This window comes from Protopterus annectens, chromosome 13.part0, assembly GCF_019279795.1.
Source record: "Protopterus annectens isolate FY-2018-M chromosome 13.part0, PAN1.0, whole genome shotgun sequence".
Lineage (NCBI taxonomy): Eukaryota > Metazoa > Chordata > Ceratodontiformes > Protopteridae > Protopterus > Protopterus annectens.
This window is the reverse complement of record NC_056747.1, coordinates 1,144,172,644-1,144,197,554: the sequence shown is the minus strand read 5'-3', so window position 1 is coordinate 1,144,197,554 and position 24,911 is coordinate 1,144,172,644.

Genomic DNA, 24,911 nt, shown 5'->3' with positions numbered 1-24,911 from the left:
TTTCTGTTGCTTCTGTATTTTCAGAGTTATGGTGGAAAGTTACCGGTCAGATTCAGGTAAGTGTGCGATTGTGTGGATGTGAGTGCTAGGGTGATTTAGGTGAGGTAGGGTTAGGGCTCAGGTTAGGTGTGTGTGCGATTGAGTGGACATGAGGGTTAGGGCGGATTTAAGTGAGTTAGGGTTAGGGAGCGGGTGAGGTGAGTGTGCGATAGTGACGGACCTTAGGGTTAGGGTTTGGGTTAAGGTAAGTGGGTAGTTAGTGGTGTGCTTGTGTTGTGTGTATGTGTTTTGGATCAGCAATTTTTTTCCCTGGAAAAAAAATCACTGATCTGACAGTTCGAGATTGTAAGTTTTCGCTTAAATTAGGTTGATCAATCAGCATTCGCTTTTTTAAGTGTTCGATGATATAATATAGACCCTATATATATATATATATATATATATATATATATATATATATATATATATATATAAATATATATATATATGCAACAACAAGAAGCACTGAGACCACGGCCAGGGCAGATTTGTTCCACTACCACTTCTCAACACAAAAGTTTGTTTGTTTGTTGCAACACCTACAGCTGCTTGCTTTTGATTGTACTCCACATGCAAAAAAGCTCAGCAAGACACTTGGATGAGCAGCCAAAATGTTTCAAATGTATTGTCTTCCCAAGCACAGCGTATATAATCAGCTCTACTTGAATATCAGCAAGTGTAGTTCACCTTCGTTACCATAGACGACAACTGCATTCATTGAACTTGACAATAGTATCTTCCAGTTCCTTCTAATAATATTACATATCCCCTCAGTATCTGTTGTATGTGTGAGAATCATTTTAACTTCTCTTTGCTCATTCCTATTGTTCCTTGAAGGTGCACTATCTTGTTTACCTTTCAGGTATGGCTTACCTCTCGTTTCTCTTTCCAACAGCACATTGTGTCTCATTCTCACTATCTCTTCCTCTATGTATCCTCTCGCCTCCAAGTGTCCAGACATATCATTCATAGCTCTGTCAAGGGTTACATCATTCGAATGTATCTTAGATGTTCTAAGGAATTGACCTCTCATAAAATGTCTGTATGTATATTTTGGATGCATGCTGTTCCTTGGTAGTATATTGTTCTTCCAACATTCTTTTTTAAATAAGCTGGTTTCTATGTTTCCTTCTTCATCTTGTAGTATTCTCACATCCAAAAAGTCCATTTGACTTTCATTACTCAAGATAGTAAACTCCAGAAAGTTGGTGCTGTTCTCTAAATATCTATGGAAATTGTTGAGCTCCTTGACATCACCTTCCCATAAAATATAAATATCATCCACAAATCTCTGGTATATCTTTGGGCATTTATTCCAAGGGTTATTTTGATAAATTACTCTATCTTCCCATTGCACCAACACTATGTTAGCATAGCTGTTGGCGCATGGCATACCCATTGCCACACCACATAGTTGTATGTAGAGTTTACTGTTGAAAATATTAAAAGGAACTGGAAGATACTATTGTCAAGTGAAGAATGCAAAGAAGTGGTTGGAGAGATTCCTAAGTTTGGTTACAGGAATGCAAGTAATCTGAAAAATAGGTTATGCAAAGAAGACTACTTAGTACCAAGTGTCAACTCTGATAGAAGAGGGACATTTCCATGTAGAAAGTGTACTATGTGCAGGTATATATGTACAGAGAACAGTTTTGAGCATCCCATTACCAAAAAGGAATACACCTGCAGTTTCTATGCTGATTGTAACACAAAAAACATAGTATATTTGGCCACATGTTTATTATGTGACCATTTATATGTTGGAAAGAAAGTAAGACAATTTAAGGAGAGACTATCCAAACATAGGTTCATAGGTTCATACTAGGCTATCTGCCCTAGGGCATTTATAAGCCTAGCCAGAGTGTATGTGGCTTACACCACCCCTTAGGATGAGAATACTACACCCTTTTAGGGTTTAGTTTACTATGCCTCTGTCTAGTAGTGACACAGAGATGACCCCCGGGGTAAACCTACGATCTCCCATCCACTCGTCGAGATTTCTCTTGAATAGAGTCAGTGAGGGGCTGTGCCTAACATGGACTGGGATTCTGTTCCAGAGTGTAGAGAGCCTCTGGGTTATGAATCTGTCCCTCCAGCACGTTCTATTTATTTCTGTGTTGAGGTTTAAGTCACTTGTTCTCGTGGCTCTGATGGAGGTGGATTTTCTGAGGTGGAGCATGTCCATTAATTCAGGATTGGACATGGCCTTGTACGTCAGGCACAGATAATCTCTGAGTAGGCGGTATGCGACTGAATAGAGCTGGAGTTTTTTCAGTCGGGCAGCATATGACATATGTTTAAGACCCTTTATCCTCTTGGTGAGGAACTTTTGGGGTCTTTCCAACTGCTGCAGGTGTCGGGTGAGATACATCCCAAATGGGACATTGTACTCAATCATTGGCCTGATAAGAGAAGAGTACAGGGGTACAATGACCTCTCTTGATCTAGATGTGAAACCCTTCATGATAAGGTGGGCAATATAGAAGGTCTTCCTAACCACTTTGGCAATGTGAGTGTCAAATGAGAGGTTATTGTCAACCTGGGTCCCTAGGTCCCTGATTACCTCTTCCGTACTTAATGGATTACCACCTATGTGGTAATTTGTCGGTACCTTGTTTTTCCCAAAGGGTATGAATATAAATTTTTTGGCGTTCAGCTTAAGGCCATGGCTCTGGCACCAATTATCCGTTTCTATGAGGCCTCTCTGAAGGATGTTTGTGTCCGCTGGAGTATCAATTATGGCGCCCAGTTTGCAGTCATCTGCGAACTTTGTCAGCCACAATCCTCCTATGTTTGCCTGTACCTCGGAAAAATAAATGCCGAACAAGAGGGGTCCCAGGACTGAGCCCTGTGGGACACCGCTTGTGACTGGCTTAGAGTCTGACATAGCTCCAGCAACTCTGACCCTGTGGGTTCTGTCCTTGAGCCAGTTTGCAACCCATCTTCTGACATATGGGTTTACATTTAAGCTGGTGAGTTTGTCTATGATGCCCGAGTGGGGTATTGTGTCAAAGGCTTTTGCAAGGTCAAGGTAGGCTGTGTGAACTGCCTTATCCTCATCAATGGCCTTAGTGACTGTTTCAAAAAAGTCAACCAAGTTCAAAAGGCAGGATCTGCCCTTGACAAAGCCAAATTGGGTAGGATCCAATGTCTGTAGGTCCCCAATGTCTTTGTTTATGAGTTCCATAATGATCCTCTCCATAGCTTTTCAGACCAGGCTCGTCAAGCTTATGGGGCAGTAATTTCCAGGGTCCATAGAAGCACCGCCTTTGTGAAGTGGGACCACTGTTGCCGTACGCCACTCTTTGGGTACGTATCCTGTAGTAAGGCTAAGATTAAACAGCAGCCTTATGTGTGGGTTTAGTTCCTCTTGGAGTTCATGTAGCACACAGCCCGGGACGCCATCCAGTCCCATTGATGCTGTGTTTTTAGCTTTAGAGAGGGCGGCTCTTACCTGGGCATCTGAGATATTAGGGAGGCTACACTCTGCTGGGATAGTTATTTCTCCTTTTGGGGGGGAGGAGAAATTTGCACTGAACTTGTCTGCCAGAATGTTGGCAATGTCAGTGGGTTCAGTGTATTTTGTGTCATTTTGGACTAACTCTGAGCATATCTGGGAGTCTCCACCCAGGTTTCTAACATAGCTAAAGAAGGCCTTGTGATTGTCTTTTGTGTCTTTTGCGATTTTTCTCTCAAAGTTGGCCTTGGATGATTTTATGAGTGATCATAGTTTTTTGCTAGTACTGATCAGAGATGCCTTCCCTTTTAGGGATTTTGCTCTGTCATGTAGTAGCTTCCTCCTCCTGTTGTAAAGTTTGTTTATGGCTGGGGTCCACCAGACCGGGCGCCTGCCTTTGGGGGAATGGGTCTTGGTTTTATTTGGGATTGCATGATCCATGCATTCTTGAAGGTGCCCATAGAAGGCATTTGCAAAGGATTCAGCAGTGTGGGATGTGGTTTCCACTGGCCCAGGGGCCTTGAAAGATACCACTTCAGTCTTAAGTAGTGTGAAGTTTGCTTTTGAGAAGTTCTTCACTGTGGTCTTTTGTGTAGGGGGAGGGGGCGGGATGTGGATTTCCAGTGAGATTAATTTATGGTCTGATCTTACCAAAGAGGGATGTACTTCCGGTGTGGAGCATTTTGTCCCCATGTTTGTGATGATCAGGTCTAGTATATTGTCTCCTCTTGTGGGAATGGTGACTAGTTGTTCCATTGTATTTGAGTTTATGAATTCTAGGAACCTTTGGGCTAGGGTGTTGGGGCTTGAGTAGTGTTCCCAGTCTATGTTTGGGTAGTTGAAGTCTCCCAAAATGATGGTATTTGGAGAGACATTCATACTCTCCAGTGTCTTCAAGAAGGCTGTGTGGGGTTCCCGAGTTTGAGAGGGTGGTCTGTAGCATGCTACAAACTGTAAGGCAGTTTTTCCTATGGTTAGTTGCACCTGGATAGTCTCCGATGCTTCGTGCGTTGCCACTAACCTGGAGGTGTGGGTATCTTTGATGAAAATGGATACTTCCCTTCCTTTTGTGATTCGGTCCAAGTTTTGGGGCCGAAAAGCATGATATGAGGTAAAACCTGATAGTGCTGGGGTGCTCTCAGGAGCCTTGAACAAGGTTTCAGTCACTGCACAGACATCAATGTTCTGCATACTGAGGAGGGCTTCGAAGGCGTGCATCTTGAGGTTTAGACTTCTGGCATTGAGCAGCATTACCCTTAGTTTTTTTCCACTTGTGTTTTCTAGGGAGGTAGGTTTGTCATTTGAGCCTTGCCTAAAAAAGGCACTATGGGGTGGCAAGAGCCTTGGCCAATATCCGGAAGCCCAGGGGTGACAGGTGCAAGCCATCCCTTGTGAAGCAGCGTGGCTTGTCAAGCATGTCATCCCAAGCAGACAGACACTGGATCCCCTTAGAATGACACCAGTAATTAAGCCAATTGTTAAAACTGATCATTTTGTCTTTGTACTGTGGCATCATTCTTGGTGAGGGTAAGATGCTGCTCAGGGTCAGGGTCATACCGGCCTGGGCTACATAATCAGAGAGCTCCTCTATGTCTCTTTTCATGTAGTCCAGGGAGGTACGTCTCAGGTCGTTCACACCGGCATGTACAATGACTGAGTCATATTTGTACTTGCTGTGGAGTGACCTGAGTGCTTGTGTTATGTGGCGGATTCTAGCTCCCGACAGGCAGCTTACTGTGACCCTCTCCTTGTTTAGTCTGGTGAGCAAGACGTCAGTGTGCCTGACTATGGAGTCACCTATTACAAGTGTGTCTGGCATGTTGTTTGGCCTTAAGGGCTGTGACTGTTTAGCACACTGACTTTGTGAACTATGTGTTGCATGTGCTATGTCTTGAGGTGGTGGTTGCTTGGGTGTCTGCTTTGGAGGCCTCTGTTGTTTTGGTAGATTTTTAATCAGCGCCTCCGAGTATGTTTTTGTGTGTTTATGTGTTTGGTTTGCAGTTGTGATAGTTCTATGTGAGACTGGGTTTGTGGTGTGCGTGGTTACCTTCTCCTCCTGACTGGTCTTGCCAGTACTGAATTGAGAGAGCTCAGCCTCCAGTTTGGCTATATAGTTGCATCTCTCGCATATATTTGAATTTGTTGGGAGGAGGAGAGGGTTGTCTGTGTACATGAGGCAATTGTAACATTGCCTCAAGATTCCCAGATTCACTAGCTGAACAGGAGAGGACGCCAGCAACTGACCCTTCGACATGCTAGAAATAGTGAAAAAGATTGCTGTGTAACTGAGTCAGAAAGGACCTATAGGGAAATGGGTACTCAACAGATTTTAGGTGAATGAAGTACTTTTCGTTTGTTTAAGAGTGCTTTACCTGTATACAAAATGCTTTAGGAGCAAGTGCTGAGCTTTTCAGATAGAGTATATGCTGTTTAGATTGCAAGTAGAACAGTTCTAAGGGAAAAATTGAAGAGCAGACTTGGCGGAGCCAGAAAAAGTTTAACCTTGCTTAACCAAGTTTAACCTTGTTTAACCACTATGTGCACGACAGCGCAAAGCCGTGCAAACGCGGATTTTAAGCAGTGAACTACAAAAGAGCTAGGAATGGTCCCAAACAACCAGTTTACTAACAGCTTCTTGTGCTGAGGTCACTTCCCCCAAGGACAGGTAGGCTGCTCAATGCTCCCCACTCCCACTGGTGAGCAAAGAAACTTCCTTCTATCCAAGTAAGGTAATGGACAACACAGGAACTACACCACAGCCCAGAATACAGCAATGCCTGTATACTGGTCTAAACTAGTCGAGAAAGGCGGGAAAACAAGGATAATTTTTTTGTTTTTTTTTGCAGAAATACACAGAAAATGCAGAGACAGTGATAAATTAGTTACACAGCCTAGCACACTTTAGTGGGCAGCCTCCACAGTTCAATTAAACAAACAAACAAGCAAACTTTCGACTAAATTCGACTAAATGTAACTTTAAGTGCAGATTTTAAAATAAATGTAGTAATCAGTAAAAAAACAGTTCAGGCTAGTTCAAAGTAAGCAGCAGAAGCTATTTTCAGTGAAAAAAAAGCAAAGATACTTAAATCCAGAAGGTAGTCGCTTTTTCGAGTTCCTTGCTGCTAGGACCACTCTGTAAACCCACGTGGAGCTTGTCTGAGCAGTATAGCCAGAAAAAAACGCCCAGATGCGGATTTTAAGCAGTGACCTACAAAAGAGCTAGGAATGGTCCCAAACAACCAATTACTAACAGCTTCTTGTGCTGAGGTCACTTCCCCCAAGGACAGGTAGGCTGCTCAAGGCTCCCCACTCCCACTGGTGAGCAAAGAAACTTCCTTCTATCCAAGTAAGGTAATGGACAACACAGGAACTACACCACAGCCCAGAATACAGCAATGCCTGTATACTGGTCTAAACTAGACGAGGAAGGCGGGAAACAAGGATTATTTTTTTGTTTTTTTTGCAGAAATACACAGAAAATGCAGAGACAGTGATAAATTAGTTACATAGGCTAGCACACTTTAGTGGGCAGCCTCCACAGTTCAATTAAACAAACAAACAAGCAAACTTTCGACTAAATTCGACTAAATGTAACTTTAAGTGCAGATTTTAAAATAAATGCAGTAATCAGTAAAAAAACAGTTCAGGCTAGTTCAAAGTAAGCAGCAGAAGCTATTTTCAGTGAAAAAAAAGCAAAGATACTTAAATCCAGAAGGTAGTCACTTTTTCGAGTTCCTTGCTGCTAGGACCACTCTGTAAACCCACGTGGAGCTCAAAGATTATAAAAATCCTCTGGCCAAACATGTCAGGGACAATGAAGGACATAATTTCAAGTTCAGAGTGCTTAGAATTGTTCTAACCTCGGAAAGGGGAGGTGATAACAACAACAGACTGGAGCAGGAAGAAATGTATTGGATTGGAAAACTGCAAGCTCATAGAAGACCAGGACTGAACACTACATTTCCCATGAAATCTGCGCTCAAGAGGCGTGGTTTGAGAAGATGTGTGTGATGTGACATCACCCGTTATCTAACACTCTGTTGGTAGAGAGCAATTTTTAAACAGGCACTAACTGCACAGTACACATGGATCTGATGAAGGGTTATTGAGGAGACCTGAAAGCGCTTATCCTTTGTCCTGTTTTTTATTTTTGTTTTATTTTTAAGTTATTGTTCGATGTGAATAAATACTTGATGGTTTTAATGAATGCAGTTGTCATCTATAGTAGCGAAGGTGAACTACACTTGCTGATATTCAAGTAGAGCTGATTATATACGCTGTGCTTGGGAAGACAATACATTTGAAACATTTTGGTTGCTCAACCAAGTGTCTTGCTGAGCTTTTTTGCATGTGGAGTACAATCGAAAGCAAGCACCTTTTGTGTTGAGAAGTGGTAGTGGAACAAATCTGCCCTGGCCGTTGTTGCATTCATACTCTTTTTTTTCAGCAGTACACTCCTGTTTGGTTCTTGTTTTGTCGTGTTTGGATTTATATATATATATATATATATATATATATATATATATATATATATATATATATATACACACACACACATATATATATATATATATATATATATATATATATATATATATATATATATATATATATATATATATATATATATATATATATATATGTAGTTATGACAGTTGCACAGATGTAGACTTGTCTTTGTTGTTTCACAGAGTACAGTACATTCAAGGGCACTGTACATATGTACACAAAGTGATTGTCCCATTTGTTTTCAGTACTGTGGAATACCTGCAGTAAGACGTGCATTATAAACTCCATGCAGCATGTATACAACCCAGATGGCTTTGTGGAACATCGAGTGACCTCAGTGTGCATGGTCCAGGGTTTAAGATCTGCAAGCCTTGTTGATACTGTCAATTAGGACTGAATAAGACACTTTTAAGCAGGTGTAAATGTGTATTCGTGACTGTAAGCAGCAGGAACACGCAGGTAACATACATGTACAACTTGTAGTACACTTGAAATGCCCTTCTTTGGCAATCCTGCTGATGTCACCCACCTACGAATACACCTCTGGGAGTGCTGTAAGCCAGTAATCTCCATGGAGTGTGCTGTAACTGCATAATGCTGTAGTGTGATAAACTAGTTTGGTAGGTGTTCTAATCCCAGACAGGCCAACTGTGTGTGTTTGTCTGCCTGAGAAAAAAGCAATGGTTTTTAGAGTATGCACACTCTTTACAATTCACATACTCACCTTTGGCAATCCTGCTGATGTCACCCACCTAGAAATAAACCTCTGGGACTGCTGTAACACAGTATTCTCTGTAGTGTGTGCTGTAACTGCGTATTGCTGTAGTGTGATAAACTAGTTAGGGAAGGGTTCTATTGCAAAACAGGTCAACTGTGTGTGTCGGCCTGAGAAAGTAACAATGCTTTTTAGAGCATGCACACTCTTTACAATTCACATAACCACCTTTGGCAATCCTGCTGATGTCACCCACCTAGAAAAAGACCTCTGGGACTTTTGTAACCGAATAATCTCCGCAGTGCGTGCTGTAACTACATAATGCTGTAGTGTGATAAACTAGTTAGGTAGGGGTCTTATTCCAAGACAGGCCAAATGTGTGTCTGGCTGCCTGAGAAAGGAACAATGCTTTTTAAAGTATGCACACTTTTTACAATTCACATAACCACCTTTGGCAATCCTGCTGATGTCACCCACCTAGAAATACATCTCTGGGACTGCAATAGCCCAGCAATCTCTGTAGTGCATTCTGTAACTGTGTAGTGTGATAAAATAGTTAGGTAGGGGTTCTATTCCAAGACAGGCCAAGTGTGTCTGCTTGAGAAAGGCACAATGCTTTTTAGAGTACGCACACTCTTTACTATTCACATAACCACCTTTGGCAATTCTGCTGATGTCACCCACCTGATAATACACCTCTGGGACTGCTGTAACCCAGCAATCTCCGTACCACGTGCTGTAACCGCATAATGTTGTAGTGTGATAAACTAGTTAGGTAGGAGTTCTATTCCCAGACATGGCAGGTTTATGTGTGTGTTTGATAGTCAGAGCCTGTGTGGAAGTAGCTGTGAGTGTCTAACCACTGGACATGTTAGGGAGCGGACTTTGTAGTTTTCCTATATGGTGTCCATGTCACAATTGTCACCTTACAAGGTTTACAAATGTCAATCAGCCAAGGGACTGTGTTGGCAAGCCATACCCCTACATCTGGCAAAAGGCCTGGTGAACAAAGTATGCAACCCTACTATTACCGGGAATACGTTCTGAACCCATGAGTCATACACAAACACACTTGCCTAGAATATCCCACTATGTTGCTAGTACCCTGAACATTGATGACAGATAGTAGGCATGGTGTGATTGCAGTGGGCTACAGAGGGCATGGCACCCTGTCCAGCAGTACAATAGGCACATAATTGTGGACAATGTGCCTTCACTATGTTCCCCACTGGATGCCTGCAACATATGTGGTGCCATCAAATGTGATCCACAGAGGCCATACAATGCCTTACACACATGCCCTGTATGCACAGATGCCACTGACACCAGGGAATACCTGTATCATGCTATCAATGCAGGTGCAGGGTCAATCTGCTGTCTATAAGCAGGTCCTGCCACACCAGGCCAGTACTGGCATATCTGAGGATAACAGTCTGTGTACACAACATGTGCCAGCCAAACCAGGTACACTTGTACATGTCACTGTACATTATTGTGGGATGTGCACATCCCAGGCAATGTCCATGTTAAGGACTATTAAACACAGACATGCCATGCATTGCAAAGCAATGGCCATACACAATGGTAACCAGGATGACAGGACAGCTCATACAATACCCATCTGTGTGGGACATTGCAGACACCACACCCCTGAACCACACTGCACACCATTGTCGGGTGGCGTGATGCCAAGGATTACCCCTCACCCAGTCTTGTACAGCCATCTTGCACAGCCAACCACTACACACCCATGAAGCAATGCACTACACATGTCAGTACTGGCACCTTGCGTCTGTGTGTGGGGACAGACACACCCAATATAACTCCCATTGGCATACCGACTGATGTCAGACACGTTCACATGCCCTAGTCCATAGAACCTCCGGATATCCCCTGTGATGCATGTGGTACCTGTGCATTACTGCAGTGTGACAAACTAAGTAGTTAGGAAGTGTATTTGTGGGCCTGGCAAAGTGTGGCAATGTGTCTGAGTCCTTTAGAGAGTGTGCTTGTGTTGACAATGACATCCATTCATGTGGACAGCCATGTGTGCTACACCTAATGTATGTCTATTATATCTCTGTTGCAGATGTCGCTCACCAGCACACATATATGTTCTTACAGCACACCAACATGTCAGCTTTGTCGCACATGGAGTAACTGCATGCACTTGTAATAGTAATGGCTAGTCAGTCAGGGGTTTAAACCCCTGTACTGGTAGGTGTGTGACATTCGATGCTTAGGTTTTAGTCTCCAATCCCTTCTCTGATGTACTTTGCCTCTGTTTGTCCCTCCCACACACTCTCTGGAGGATGTGGAGTTGTACACCTGCTCAGCAGCAGCTTGTGTTTTGTAAGTGATGGTCCTGATCAGGTGATGGCCTCTGCACCTATTGCAGTCCTCCTCTAGCTGATTGCATGTGGAACAGCTGTGGTGATGTTCCCATAGCCAATCTCATGGAAACACAGTACAATATCTAGGAACATTATTTTGGTGCTTGCCCATGACAGTCGCTGTGAGTGGAACCTGGATCTGGTGTTTGGTAAACTGCATCACAGATGATATCTGGATATTCCGCAAACAACATAGACAGTGGAAAATAGCCTAAAGACAGGAGGGTTATGTGCCAGACATGACTACAGCATGTAAGTGTAGCTATGCTTCATTGAGACTACTGCCAGTTTAAGAAGTGTGTGGTAATGGCTATTCTGCATGTTTTAAAACTGACAAGACAGCGCTCTGTTTGTGAGGAAACCCCCATCTGTAGGGCCATCTGTGGACTGGTCAGTGTGTGGAACCATTTGTTTCCTGTGTTACTCACTGAACACACATCTGTGAACTGCAGAAGCATAGTGTGAGGATTGCAGTCAGTATATGTTGATAGTGATGAGAGTTACTGCCATCGCATCCCTGATTGGACATATGTCACATGAAACAGTGGTATGACAGTCATTGTCTGAGGTTCTCACAGTGACATGCCAATAATGGGCCACAGTTCATAGCTGCAGTCACAAGTCTTCTACACCTTGTACAGATGTCATGCAGCATATATGCATGTGTTGTGCTCCCTCTGCAAATGTATACCATCTGTTGTGTTGGGTTGATGGTCATATCTATGCATGCTGTTATAAGTAATCCTGAATGCTGTTGACTATTACTAAGCCATATGTGTGTTAAAACTGCAACACCATAGGCTGTATGGGTTTGGAGGTCCCGGCAGAAACTCCTGTCCCACTTCAGCTGTCCATGGCACCGGGCACCAGCACATCTGGGGCCCAGTCTTGGACCTCCACCTCTGTTGGCTCTGCACCATCTTCTGGTGGAACCTCCACTGAGGATGGGGCTTGTCCTCCTGGGAACAGGTCCAGACAGGAACTTGTCCACTGTCGTACAGTCCTGGACGTGGTGTGTAAGCGGCTCAATAAGGGGTTTTGAGGCCAGATATGCCAGCTCAAGGGCAGATTGTCACATTTAGAGGGTGAGTCTGCCCCTCCTAGACAGCCCCCAGCACAGCCACCTTTGAGACTGTTTTGGTGCAGTGTTGGCTGCCCATGACTGGGGACCTCTGTCCCACTGTTTCAATCTGGGGGATCATGGGCTTGTGACTGCCAAACACCCCTCCCCGTCCAAGGTGTACCCCCCCCACATGTTTCCTATACTGACCCTGTATGCTGTCATGTCTGTCATCCTACCCAACCTATCCTCCATGAGCATACCTACTCTCCTTCCCCCACATCCCACTCTCACTCTATGGAAACAAAAGGCCAGTCAGTTCCTAGAACAACATTTGCCCCATACATAGCTGTCTGTTTCACACACGTGTCCACTTTACATATGTAATCTTTTTAATATGCATCAGAACATACTCCAGTTGTCCTCATCCCTGTCTCTCAGGCACATGATCCTGGTATGCACATGACCCCTAAAGGTTCCAGGTACACATGATGCAGACGACCACATTTTACACACGACACTACCGGCCCCTCTATGGTTACCCCATTTACCTTTTTCATGATGATAATGCCGCACACAACACCTTGCACGGGTACTGTTCTCACATAATGATTGGACAGGAACTGTTGTGTCAATGTAAATAAAATGCACAGAGTAATGTATTTGGCCAATGTACAAATGTTTGCGTGTATTAATGACACATGTCTGTCTTAGGGAGTCTTGATATTACATAGGACAATACCACTACATAATACAGGCGTTGCTAGTGTTTCCCTTTTCATTCCTTTGTAATGCTTTGTTGTCACATGGGATGTTCTTGATATATATATATATATATATATATATATATATATATATATATATATATATATGTATATATGCGCATCTATATCTGGACATAAACATACACACATACATCTACATGATGGAATACATTTCCTATACTATTGAATGACTGTGCTGGATGATATGTTTGTGATAACATCCGATGTCTGTATATCTGCCATGGCTTAGTGGTAATTCACATTGGCTGTGTGTGCAGGGTCCTAGTTTCTAGCCTTGCAGAGGCTGTTTATTTTGTTGCTGGGCAGAACAAGGCCATTGGATACGGAGTGATTAAGGCACATTAAAATAGTTGTGAGTGGGTGTGCGTGGGTTTGTGCAAAGCTAAGCAATGCTAACCTCCGGTTACAGTTTCTTACACTCAGTTAGCCTCTACATTGCTTCACCAGTGTGATACTCGCATACCGGTGGCCAAACAGGCTTACACCCGCCACTCCCGCACTTGCAAATGCACTGCATTTGGTGTTTGCATCTGACACTCACACCCCTGGGTGAGAGTGAGGACTACGATATTACCTTGTGATGCCTATTATATTAGATTACATGCCTACAGTATCGGGAATGGCTGCCCATTAGGCGAAGGCATGCCATTCAACTGTATGGAATCCGCGGACTGTCCAGAGTTTGATTCATATTATTGGTGTGTTCCTCTTACAATCTGCACCTGTCTGGCTAATACATGGGAACTGACACTCTTCAATACAAACAAGTAATTGGGTTTTGCAACCCACATCCTTCAGCCGAGTCATGCTACTACATACCTATTATTCTATCATCTTTCTAAGGCTGTAAGTGGAATACATGCTTTCTGTCCCTATGAGACCTCTCAAACGATTGGGGACAAATATCAACTGAATCAGGAACACGTCATGACAACATCAGGGACATATTTAAAATATTAGTGCTATTAACATGACACATTGACAGACTCAGAGCATATGAATTAATACACATTTTCTGAGGTAAATGAAGTTTATAACTCTTAATTGTTGTCATTATTCATTACGTGTAATTCACCACCTTTCCTCCAAAAGTCACAAGTTTTAGGAGGGATTAAGTGGGACAGAGTTAGAATTTGAGTCAAAATCAAGGACGTCCCTGGAAATCAGGGCTAGTTCAGAGGTATGGTCCTTATTTGTTCCCCCAATGGTTTATGTCCTGTCCAGTGGATTTGCTCTTAGGGGTTGAGAGGTATGGGTGTAAGCTATGCCCATTTCGGAATATTACTTACATCCCCGGAGTCGTGCTAATACAACTGCACCAGCCAACACCTGCATGCCTAGGCCCATAATTGCATACCCATACTTCCCCCACCTGCCTCTCCTCTACAGCACTCATCCTTACTGTGGGTGCAGGTGGGGTATAAACACACCACTACACAATGCCCACTCTCTGTGTGTTAGGACACATGTCGTACATTGTGTCGACCCATGGGTTATCAGGCTTGCACAACCTACTGGTCCGTGTACATCTACAGCCTGGTGTGATGAATCACTACAGGGACTGACTCCAATGATCATCAATTTTTGGGGTGTCCCACAAGGAACATTGATGTCTTTGTTTCAAGATTAGACCTGGCAGGTCTCTCCCACTGGTAGTATCCTGCCGGTCATCTGGGAAGCAGTGGTGTGTTTACTTTTATTGTGTGTTATACGTTTGTTTATGGGACCCCTCACCACCATATGCACGGCCTGTGAACATATGTAATTCGTAACTGCTGTATCATATCCTAGCTATATACATGTGCATATTTACAGTCACATATATATATATATATATATATATATATATATATATATATATATATATATATATATACATTACTATATACAGATATATCTGTATATGTATGCATACATGCATATATTTATATATTGCTGTCTATATATATATATATATATATATATATATATATATATATATATATATATATATATTTATATAAAAAACATATGGGTCTATGGGTGTCTGCATATATCTATATATATATATATATATATATATATATATATATATATATATATATGTAGGTATGTATATGTATTCTGTCTCTGTATGTATACATTTGTACTACGGAGAGGGAGAGGTTTATCTCTATGTCGCTATGGGTAGATATGCACACACATACCTCTACATATATACATCTATATCTGTTTATTCCGTTCCTTGCCATATAGATTACACTTTGCTGCAGTGGGACCCATAGTGGGTGTGGCTGCTTGTTGGGTGATGCCTCTGCCCAAGGAACACATTTGCTTACATCCCTGGGGCTGCCATATAGACCCACATCAGCCAACACCTGCACACCTAGACCCATAACTAGCTACCCATAGTTCCCCCACTCGCACCTCCTCTACAGCACCCGTCCTTACTCTAGGTCTTGGTCAGTTCTGAACACACCACTACACTCTGCCCACTCTCCACTTCACGGGACCCATGTCATACAATTATCTCAACCCATGGGTCATCAGGCTTTGCCACCCTTGTATTCTGGATATGTACACACCCCAACCAGAATGTTCGGCGTATCACCTTCTTTAGGTCTTGTCAATTTTTGGGGTGTCCTGCAAGGGACGCTCCTGTCTGTGTTCCAAGATTAAATTTCATGGGTGCACTGTGTACCACCCTGGTTGTATCCTGCCTGTGGTCTGGGGAGCAGTGGACTATTTACATTGTTTGCGGGTTTGTACGTATGTTTCCCATGTCCGGCTTGGGAGGGGGGTGGAAGGTCATGCTATGTGTTTCATGTTTCTTGCTTGGGCCCCTCACTTCTGTTGGCATAGCCTGTGAACATATGTCATTCTTGTGTGTTGTTTCCTATCATAGCTGTATATCTGTTGATATCTATGCACACACACACACACACACATATATATATATATATATATATATATATATATATATATATATATATATATATATATATATATATATATATATATATATATATATATATATATATATATATATGTATATGTCTGCAACTATATATATATATATATATATATATATATATATATATATATCTATATATATATATATATAGATATATATATATATATATATATATATATATTTATATATATATATATATATATATATATATATATATATATATATATATATGTGTGTATATTTATATATATGTGTGTGTCTGTAAAGCAATGCATACACCGCACAAACGTACTTACTCACGCTTACTGGTGTTTATATATGCTTAAACCTGCTTACTAGTGCCTTATTCATTATGACACTGACACTTCGCTCCAGTTCACTTTTAATTGTTATTTTGCTGGTTATACAGCAGACAGATGTCGAAATATGTTCATGTACAGATTATCGATGGTAAATGGTATGTGATGCAGTGGTATTTGGAACAGGAAAGACTGTTCATTAGGCAGTTGCTCTAACCAATACACTATTGCTGTGCTGCTTCATTTGCATATATACCCATAAACCCATGACTCCTGGGTCCCCAAACACCCACCCCAACCCCTCCCTAACACTGCAGTCATCTATTCTCCAGTTGGATTCGCGGTGTATCCACACCACTACACATTGGCCACTCCCTACTCCTGCAGACCCATCTCATCAGTTGACTCACTCCACGTATCCTCAGAACTCCCAAACGTTTAGTCCACAAACATTGGTGACATGAGCAACCAAAAGGACACTATTCACAATTTTTGGGTTGTCGCACATAGGAAACGCATGTCTTTATGTCAAGATTAGACTCTACACTTCATTACATCCTTACTCCCGTTAACATGACACTACAATAAATTAATAAGTATGACTATGTGGTAATGCACACGTTGCACATGAGAGCCTAATTATGTACGTGTTCGGCATATTTCATTTACAAATAGACCGGTTTACTAATTGGCGTTGCTGTAGCAGGCAGATCACAGGAATGATTCCATGTGTGAGAAAGTCCTCACATTTGATTTTTTCAGCACAGCACTGACTTCAGACATTGTACACACTTCTGTGTTTTAGCAGTTTCGTCTCTTCCCTCTTATGCACAACCTATTATTCTATCTACTGTCAAGGTTTGTAAGGGTACATTCATGTTATTTATGTCTGCAAATGGAATGAATGTGTTACAGAGAATGTACTTCTACATATAGATATCTGCATGTGTGTATGCATATATACTTATAACAAACTCACTGACCTCCACGAGGTGGTCCAATTAGAACCAACCCATCTAACTCTGGCATGCATGAATCCATAATTTCATACCCATACTTCCTCCACCCCACCCGAGTTCAACATACACGCATACCATCCATTGTCCAGTTGCTATTGCAGCCATGACAAACCTCCACACATTGCCCTGTCCCGAGCATTAGGGGCCCTACATGTATGTTGTCCCAACCCATGAATTCTCAGGCTCTCCCACCATTTAGTCCTTGAACATACCTGCCCTTGCTTGTGTAATGGTCAGATGGCCAAACATTCTATCAATTTTTGGGCAGTCCCACCAGGGACTACCCTCTGATTGTAAAGTAGACTTAGCATATTAACAATGTTACTCCCACTGGTAATATCCTGCCTGTGGCGTGAGTAGCAGTGCTCTGCTCACTCCTGGCCAGCTTTTTATGACATACGCTGACAGCACTATATAATACCATAGTTGCTGTTGATTCACTTCTCATCCCTTGTCTATGCTTTATTGTTACGTTGTTCATTCTTCATATATATATATATATATATATATATATATATATATATATATATATATATCTGTACATACTTATATACATTTCCTATGCTGGGCACTGCTTAGACCCGCTCAAGCGCACTCATACTTGCTTACTGGTACTTATATATGTTTACCGCTGCTTATTTGTGCTTACACCTGCTTACTAGTGCCATATTTATTATGACAGTGCCACTTTGATTGAATGACATTTAGTTAAATATCTCATGCGATACTCTTATGTCGGTTTTACAGCAAAACGACATTCATTCCACATGGAAAATGATATGTGCTACTGTTGGGCTCGAACCATGAATGCCTGTTCGTTAGGCAATGATCTAAACACTACACTATTGATGTTTACGTTAATTCCGCATGTTTTTGTCTATTTGAATGATTTTGATGTGTAAGCTATGTTCGGCGGTGGGCAGCGACATGCAAACACGCTGCTTACACCTTCGATATTGCAGCAATTCAAATGTATAATAGGGACACGGGGAATCTACTTGTGAAAGTTCTAGGGACGGGGCTCAACATTCCACTACGTGCTTGTTTGTTTACTACTTTGATTTTATTTCACTGTTCGTGGACACTCTTGTATGCTTAGCATACATTTCAGTATCCATGGACACTGAATTACTGACTTACTGTTAGAGGCAGGCTCTGCTAGCAAGCATAGTAGGTTGTGCAACTGTCGGGGCATGTTTATGCCTCCGTAGAGTACTTTTACACACCCCCTGCACTCGCACACATTTCCTGTGCACGTCGAGGGTGCGGTGGAGCACCTGCATACATATTCATATGGTGCAGCTGCACCATCTGTAGTGAGGATGCTCTGCGCAAGGCTCAAACCGTCCTTGCTTCAAGCTTCTTGAATCCCTGGGATGGTCTAGTATTAAACCTAGGTAAGTCTGTTCATCTACATTGAGAATATTATTGCCTTTAGTGACATTAATTATTAGTTCTGTTAATGATTGAAGTTTCTTTATACTAGAAAATGGCATGACATTAGTCTTAGCTGCATTACCTAGTAGTCAGTTTTGTTGAAGCAAAGCACAGAGGTCAGAAAATTTTATTTGCATGTTCCTTCAGTGGGATTGGTAAGTTTTGTTTGTATCCAGTGGAAATATATCACATACATAGTAATATTAAGGTGTGGTACATTTAATATGAGGTCATTGATAAAGAGTGAGAAAAGAGATGGGCCAAGGAGTGAGCTTTGGGGGAGCACTTGTATTAATAGTAGCAACATCTGAGGAGATATTATTATGGTATATTTTATTTTATTTTAGTAGCGCTCATTTGCCAATAAAGATTTTGAAGTATTAAGGTATGTGATCTATTTTATTTATTTGACTGTTTTGAAAAGGACTAAGGACTGGGTTGGATCAAGTCTGCTTTTTAGATCTGCCCTCACAGGATCCCACAGTTTTGGTAGAATTGCCTAGGCAAAGACTTGAGAAGAGGAGAATTTCCAGACAAACTCAGGGGGCTGATGTACTGAACCCCCCCCCCCCCACATCCTGCGAGTACTGTCCATTTTTATCCATTTTTTCCCCTGTTGACTCTGGTTACTAAGGCATCTTTACTTGCAAATACTGGAAGACTGAGTACAGGCAGATACCCTCCTTTATTATGGTATATTTAGAATGTCCTGTTTTTAAAATAGTTATTGCACCAAGCTATTCTATTCTCACCAAAGTTTCATTTTTTTTGAGTTTGTGCAAAAGAAGGTTGTGGTTAACAGTTTCAAATGCTCTTCTTATATCTACAAATATTGCTGCAGCAGTAATAAGCCCCTAAGTGTGCTGCTGTATATATTACTATCATTAGCTAATACAAGGGCAGTCAGGGTGCTAAATAGGATCCTGAATCCATACTGTTGGTCACAGACTACACCACAGTTGTAGATATGTCTGAACAGTTGTTTGTACAGTATTTTCTAAAATATTTTTGTTAGGGGACTCAGATTGGACATAGTCAGTAGTGCTTGGGTCATTCGGATGATTGTACCTTGGCAGAATGCTTGAAGGCATGTGGAACAACTGGTTGTAAGAAATACATTGTTTATGGGTGCTAATGATTTGGCAGTATTTTTAGCAGCAAGGTTCTGAAACGTAGTATGAATTGTAGTAAATTTTACTCTTGAGATTTTTACTTTGGATAGTGAGATTTAGTTTCCTTAACTGAAAGTGTAGAGAAGTAGAATGTAGGTACATAGGATGCCAGGGGGGTTAAAATTCAACATGATCTTGTGGGGTAAAAGGCTGAAGGTTAATGGAAGAGACAGAGAAGGAGTTAGTAATGTCTGTTATAGTGGACAGAAAGAAGTCATTGTAGTTGTTTGGGAATTTAGCAAGGTCATTTTTGTTGCAGAGTTGAATTATTGGGGATAGGGTATATAATTTGCCCTGTAAGACGTTTTCTTTTCACTGAGTGTATTGCAGTCGATACATTAGATTGGACACTTACTGTATGTACTCACTGGACGTGAATGCTATGTTGCCTTGAATTTTAGCTGCAGTCAGTGTCTTGTAACTGAAGACAGCTTCCTAGGCAGTGCTTCATTAAACAGACACTATGCCTGCTTTTCCTTCTTGATTGCTGTGAACCTTAGTGTCTGAGTTCCTTGCCTAAATATTAATAATTATTATTTACATACATGTAATTTTGTACATTATATTCATTTCATATGTCTCGCTATCAATGCCTGGTCTAGAGCATCCAGCTCTTACAATGCAGGGCTGCTGTGTTTCCCATTGTCTTGCATTATTAGCCATTGTGTTGCATGTTCTTAACCTGCTGTTTTTCCTCTTCATTCTCTATTCTTTCTCAGAGATCTGCCAAGTGTTTGACATTCCTACTTTTTATTGGCATTTATATTCCAAACTGATTTACAATGGACTTTGTCTTATTTAGTGCACCACATGCCTCAGAATTCCACACCATGCAGGCTTCCCATAAATCTCTGCACTCCCTTTATTATTACACCATTCTTCCTTCTTCTGCTATAATCATATATTTTCTGTCTTATTTTATCTTTAATATAATACACCATAATTCTCCATCTGTTCTGAATATTACAGTATTTTATTTTAATATTTGTGTTTGTTAACCACTGTAGAGCATTGATCTACATGGGCCCTTTTCAGGCTCAGCTCAACATCTAGTCCATCCTATATATTCTCCCTTTGTCCAGCACTTGCATTCCTTGTTTCCTATACATTTTCCCAAGTTTCATTTACCTGAAGCTTCATGTGGATAAACTACAGATGTCAAAACTTCAATTCATTGAAACATCTTAAACATTGAGGATTCCAAGATGGCTGCACATTGAGTAACAGCTTAATTCTGTCTCTCCCAGTCTGAAAACAGAAACTTAGCAAAGAAGGCCAGTGGACCTAGATTCCTGGGTAAATTTCAATAACTGGCTAGTAAATGCACTGCCTGGATACCAGGAAAAAAGAAATATAAAGAATCTGGAGGAAAATCAGCTACAAAAGGTGAGAAATAAGCACAGGCTGAGAAGAGTACTGCAGTGGGTTAGCAAGAAGCACTATAATTTATTTATTTTTATTTTACATTTGATTACCAGAAAGTCCGACTGGACACGTCCTTTTTCAGCAGAAACCCAGGGAGAAAAGCTCAACATAAAACATACAGTAAAACAATATTAGATTAGAGGTGAACAACACAGTGTGATACAAGTACTAGATAACAGCGTTTAAGCAATAAATAGCCTCTATATAAACTAAGTAACATTAACATAGTGCAGTAAAACAAAGCTAAAACAACATGAAAACTTACACATCTTCTATTAGGAATTATAAAGTTAAAAAAGGTGCAGTTAGGCATAGAATAGAGCAGTGGTGGCTCCTGCTATTGCACTGCAGGACTGCAGCCCCCCAGCTGTACAAAAAACAAAAAAATAAATAAAAAAATGTATGCATGCATGCTTGGAACTCAAATCAGGACTGCTGTTTAACCAGTCCAGATTCAGAAAGAAGGCATCAGTCTACAGGTGCCCCAGAAGTCTATGCAGGTTACAACTGCAAGGTCTGCAGTCTGTGCATGCTCAACAGGTACTGGCTTTTGGTGTGTGTGTGTGTGTGTGTGTGTGTGTGTGTGTGTGTGTGTGTGTGTGTGTGTGTGTATGTGTGTGTGTGTAATGCCTCATTTAACTATAACTGGTGGCTACAGAGTAACTAAGGCTCAAACCCTGAACCTTGGATGCAGGTAGCAAGAGCCCAAATTCCCTACCCACCACTTGTGAAAAGTGTTCAGATTTTTGCCTCATATTTTTGCTCTGTTCTGTTCCTCATAAAATTTGTGGCTTTCTGGATTTTTAATTCACTAAATAATGACAGACATTTGAATTTCAGACTTCATATTCTTCAGAAAGTACATGGTAACATAAAACATTTTATTTTAGCAATTTTCTAAGTTTATAAGAACAATATTTGAAATTTGTCCCTATTTTTGGGACTGTATTCCCCCATTACTGGCTTTGTCCAGATTTTTTGTGCTAAGACATTGAGAGCCATGGTGAGAACTGAATTCACTGAATATGTTTGAGGGATGTATTCCCCCATTATTGGCTTTGTCCAAGTGCTTTGTGCTAAGAGGTTGAGAGCCATGGTGAGAACTGAATTCACTAAATGATAGCCATTTAAGTTTCAGTCTTCCTGTTTTTCATGAAAAGGCTGATTTGGCATAGTGGTATGTTGCTCTAACTATAGTACACAGGGTATTGGTTTCAAGACTTGGCAGTGAAAAGTATGGTGACAGCACAGCATTTTATTCTAGCAACTTTCCAAGATTATACAAGCAATGTTTAAAAGGTGGCCCCCATTTTTGGGCTTTTGCCCCCCCCCCAATAAATGTTGGCTTTTTCAAGATTTTTTTGTGCTCATGTGCTGGAAAGTTACAGTTGAGGGTTGAGTGCATTTGGCAAGGAGCTAAGAGCTTCAGGGGAAGAGAAGATTATACTTCTTGTGGTAAATGTGCTTGCATTATTAATAGCACAATAATTAGTGTACTTGCTTTCATTGTAGAAGGCTATGAGTTGTACCTCCACAGTATGTAGAAGCATTCTTGATACTGTACTGTATTGTACTTTTAAAGGGGGTAGATGCTACAGTCCTGAGAATGTCCTCTTTGACAGAGATACCTAATAACTATGAACCTGTTATCAGTTTGCCACCCATTCCCTATAGCAATATTATTAGCTTATCATTTTTTAATGTAACATGGGTAATTTATTCCTCAAGGGCAACAGGCACTTTATTTGGAGATGAAACAATGTTATATAAAGTTGTTTGCTAGCAGCAACCTCTTCAATAGTCACAGATCTCTTTAATGTGGAATTATTTAGATTACTTTTAATTCTGCAGACATTGTGCATATTTAATGATCCTGGTGGATTGTAGAAGTTTGAGTAGACTTTTATGATGGAAATGTTCTGAATTGGGCAGTTTTGTCATTATTGGTGCATGTTTGTTTCATTGTTTACTGGAAAATATTCAAAACAATAAATTTAAAATGCCCTCTAACAATTGTACTATATTATACAAAGAATATAATGTAATACAATCTGGAAGCTGTATCAAAGAACACATGTCTGTTTTGTGTGCAAGGGGCCTATGATTTGAAAACTGTCCAAAGTTAATCTTTATCTGCCACTGGCCAGATGTATTTTCTTTGAATGTGGGTTTCAATGCTGTTTCAATGAATGTGAGTTTCAAGGGCAGAGAAGTTTTAATGCTAAGTCTATTTTCATTGTGAGACTGCATTGCTTTGTTTAGCAGATGGCTATTAGTGTTTGTGCTGTAAAATGTAAAATAAAACTTTTAAATGAAATCCAAATCATCATAGAAGTAATGCAGTATGCACATTACAGTGTTTATAGTAAATGGGATGAAATAGCAAAGTAATGGGACATTGGAATGGCTGCAGGGAGGAGACCCCATTTTACCGTGATTTTGTGAGGGTGGAAGAGTGGCAAGCTCAAAGACAGCCCCGGCTGAACTATACCTCTCAACTGTCCAGATTTTCACACAATGAATAGATTTTTGCTTCTTATATTTGGTTTGTTACTCATAAAATTTGTGGTTTTCTGGCAAATTGTTTAGGAATGAAGTCACTAAATAATGGCAGACACTGAGTTTCAGACTTCATACCCTTCAGAAAAATGCATGCTAAAGCAAGACCTGTTATTCAATCAACTAAGTTTATACAAGAGCACTTTTTAGTACTGTCTGTATGTTCCCCCAATATATTTGGCCTTGTCCAGATTTCCTGCATTAGGAGGTTGAGAGGTACATGCAAATACATTGCTTTATAGAATTAGGTATATCCAAACCTTTCAGCTGTCCCTAACTTTGGCTCAGAATGTTGCTCTCCCCTTGATAATCCCTCCGCAAAATGGCAATTTTGGAAGAAAATGTGGAGGGTTTACAATTAATAAATAATTGTAATGATCAGGGTTATAGATTACTTTTGTTTCAGAAATGCATGTAGATTTTCTTATTTTGTCAGCTGCTCAACTTAACAGTACTAATATTAAAAAGTGTCCCTTATTTGACAGGTTCCCAGCTGTATTGTGTGGCTATTTTATATTTTTGCATCACACTTTTGGTCCGTTTTTCATAAAATTGTGGTTTTCTGGGAAATTAGTTGCAAATCATTGAAGACTGAAGTTAGAAAATTAATGACAGACATTTAAGTTTCAGATTTAATAGCCTTCAGAAACTTCATACTGATGCAAGGCCTACTATTCTATTTTTTTAAGTTTATAAGAGCAATATTTAAAAATTGTCCTTATTTTTGGGCCTTTGTGTCACCTCTATTTATGGCTTTGTCCAGATTTCTTGATCTGAGGTTGAGAGTTATGACAAATGTGTCAGGGCCATCACCATCAGCCAGATACATTTCAAATTGTGACATACTTGTTGCACCCCACTCCCCTATGTAGTGACTCTGGATGTGTACAAGTAAGGCAAGAAGCAGTTATACAGTGTAAGTGTGCAGAGTATCCCCCCATCCAAGATAGACACAAGTACTACAGTGGCTTTTCATCTGTCTGATTTTGCAGAATGTTCTGGTTTTCTGTCATATTTTTATACTGTTGATTTATGCTTCTTATTATTCATAAAATGGGGTCTATATTAGAAGAACAAAACCCCTAAACC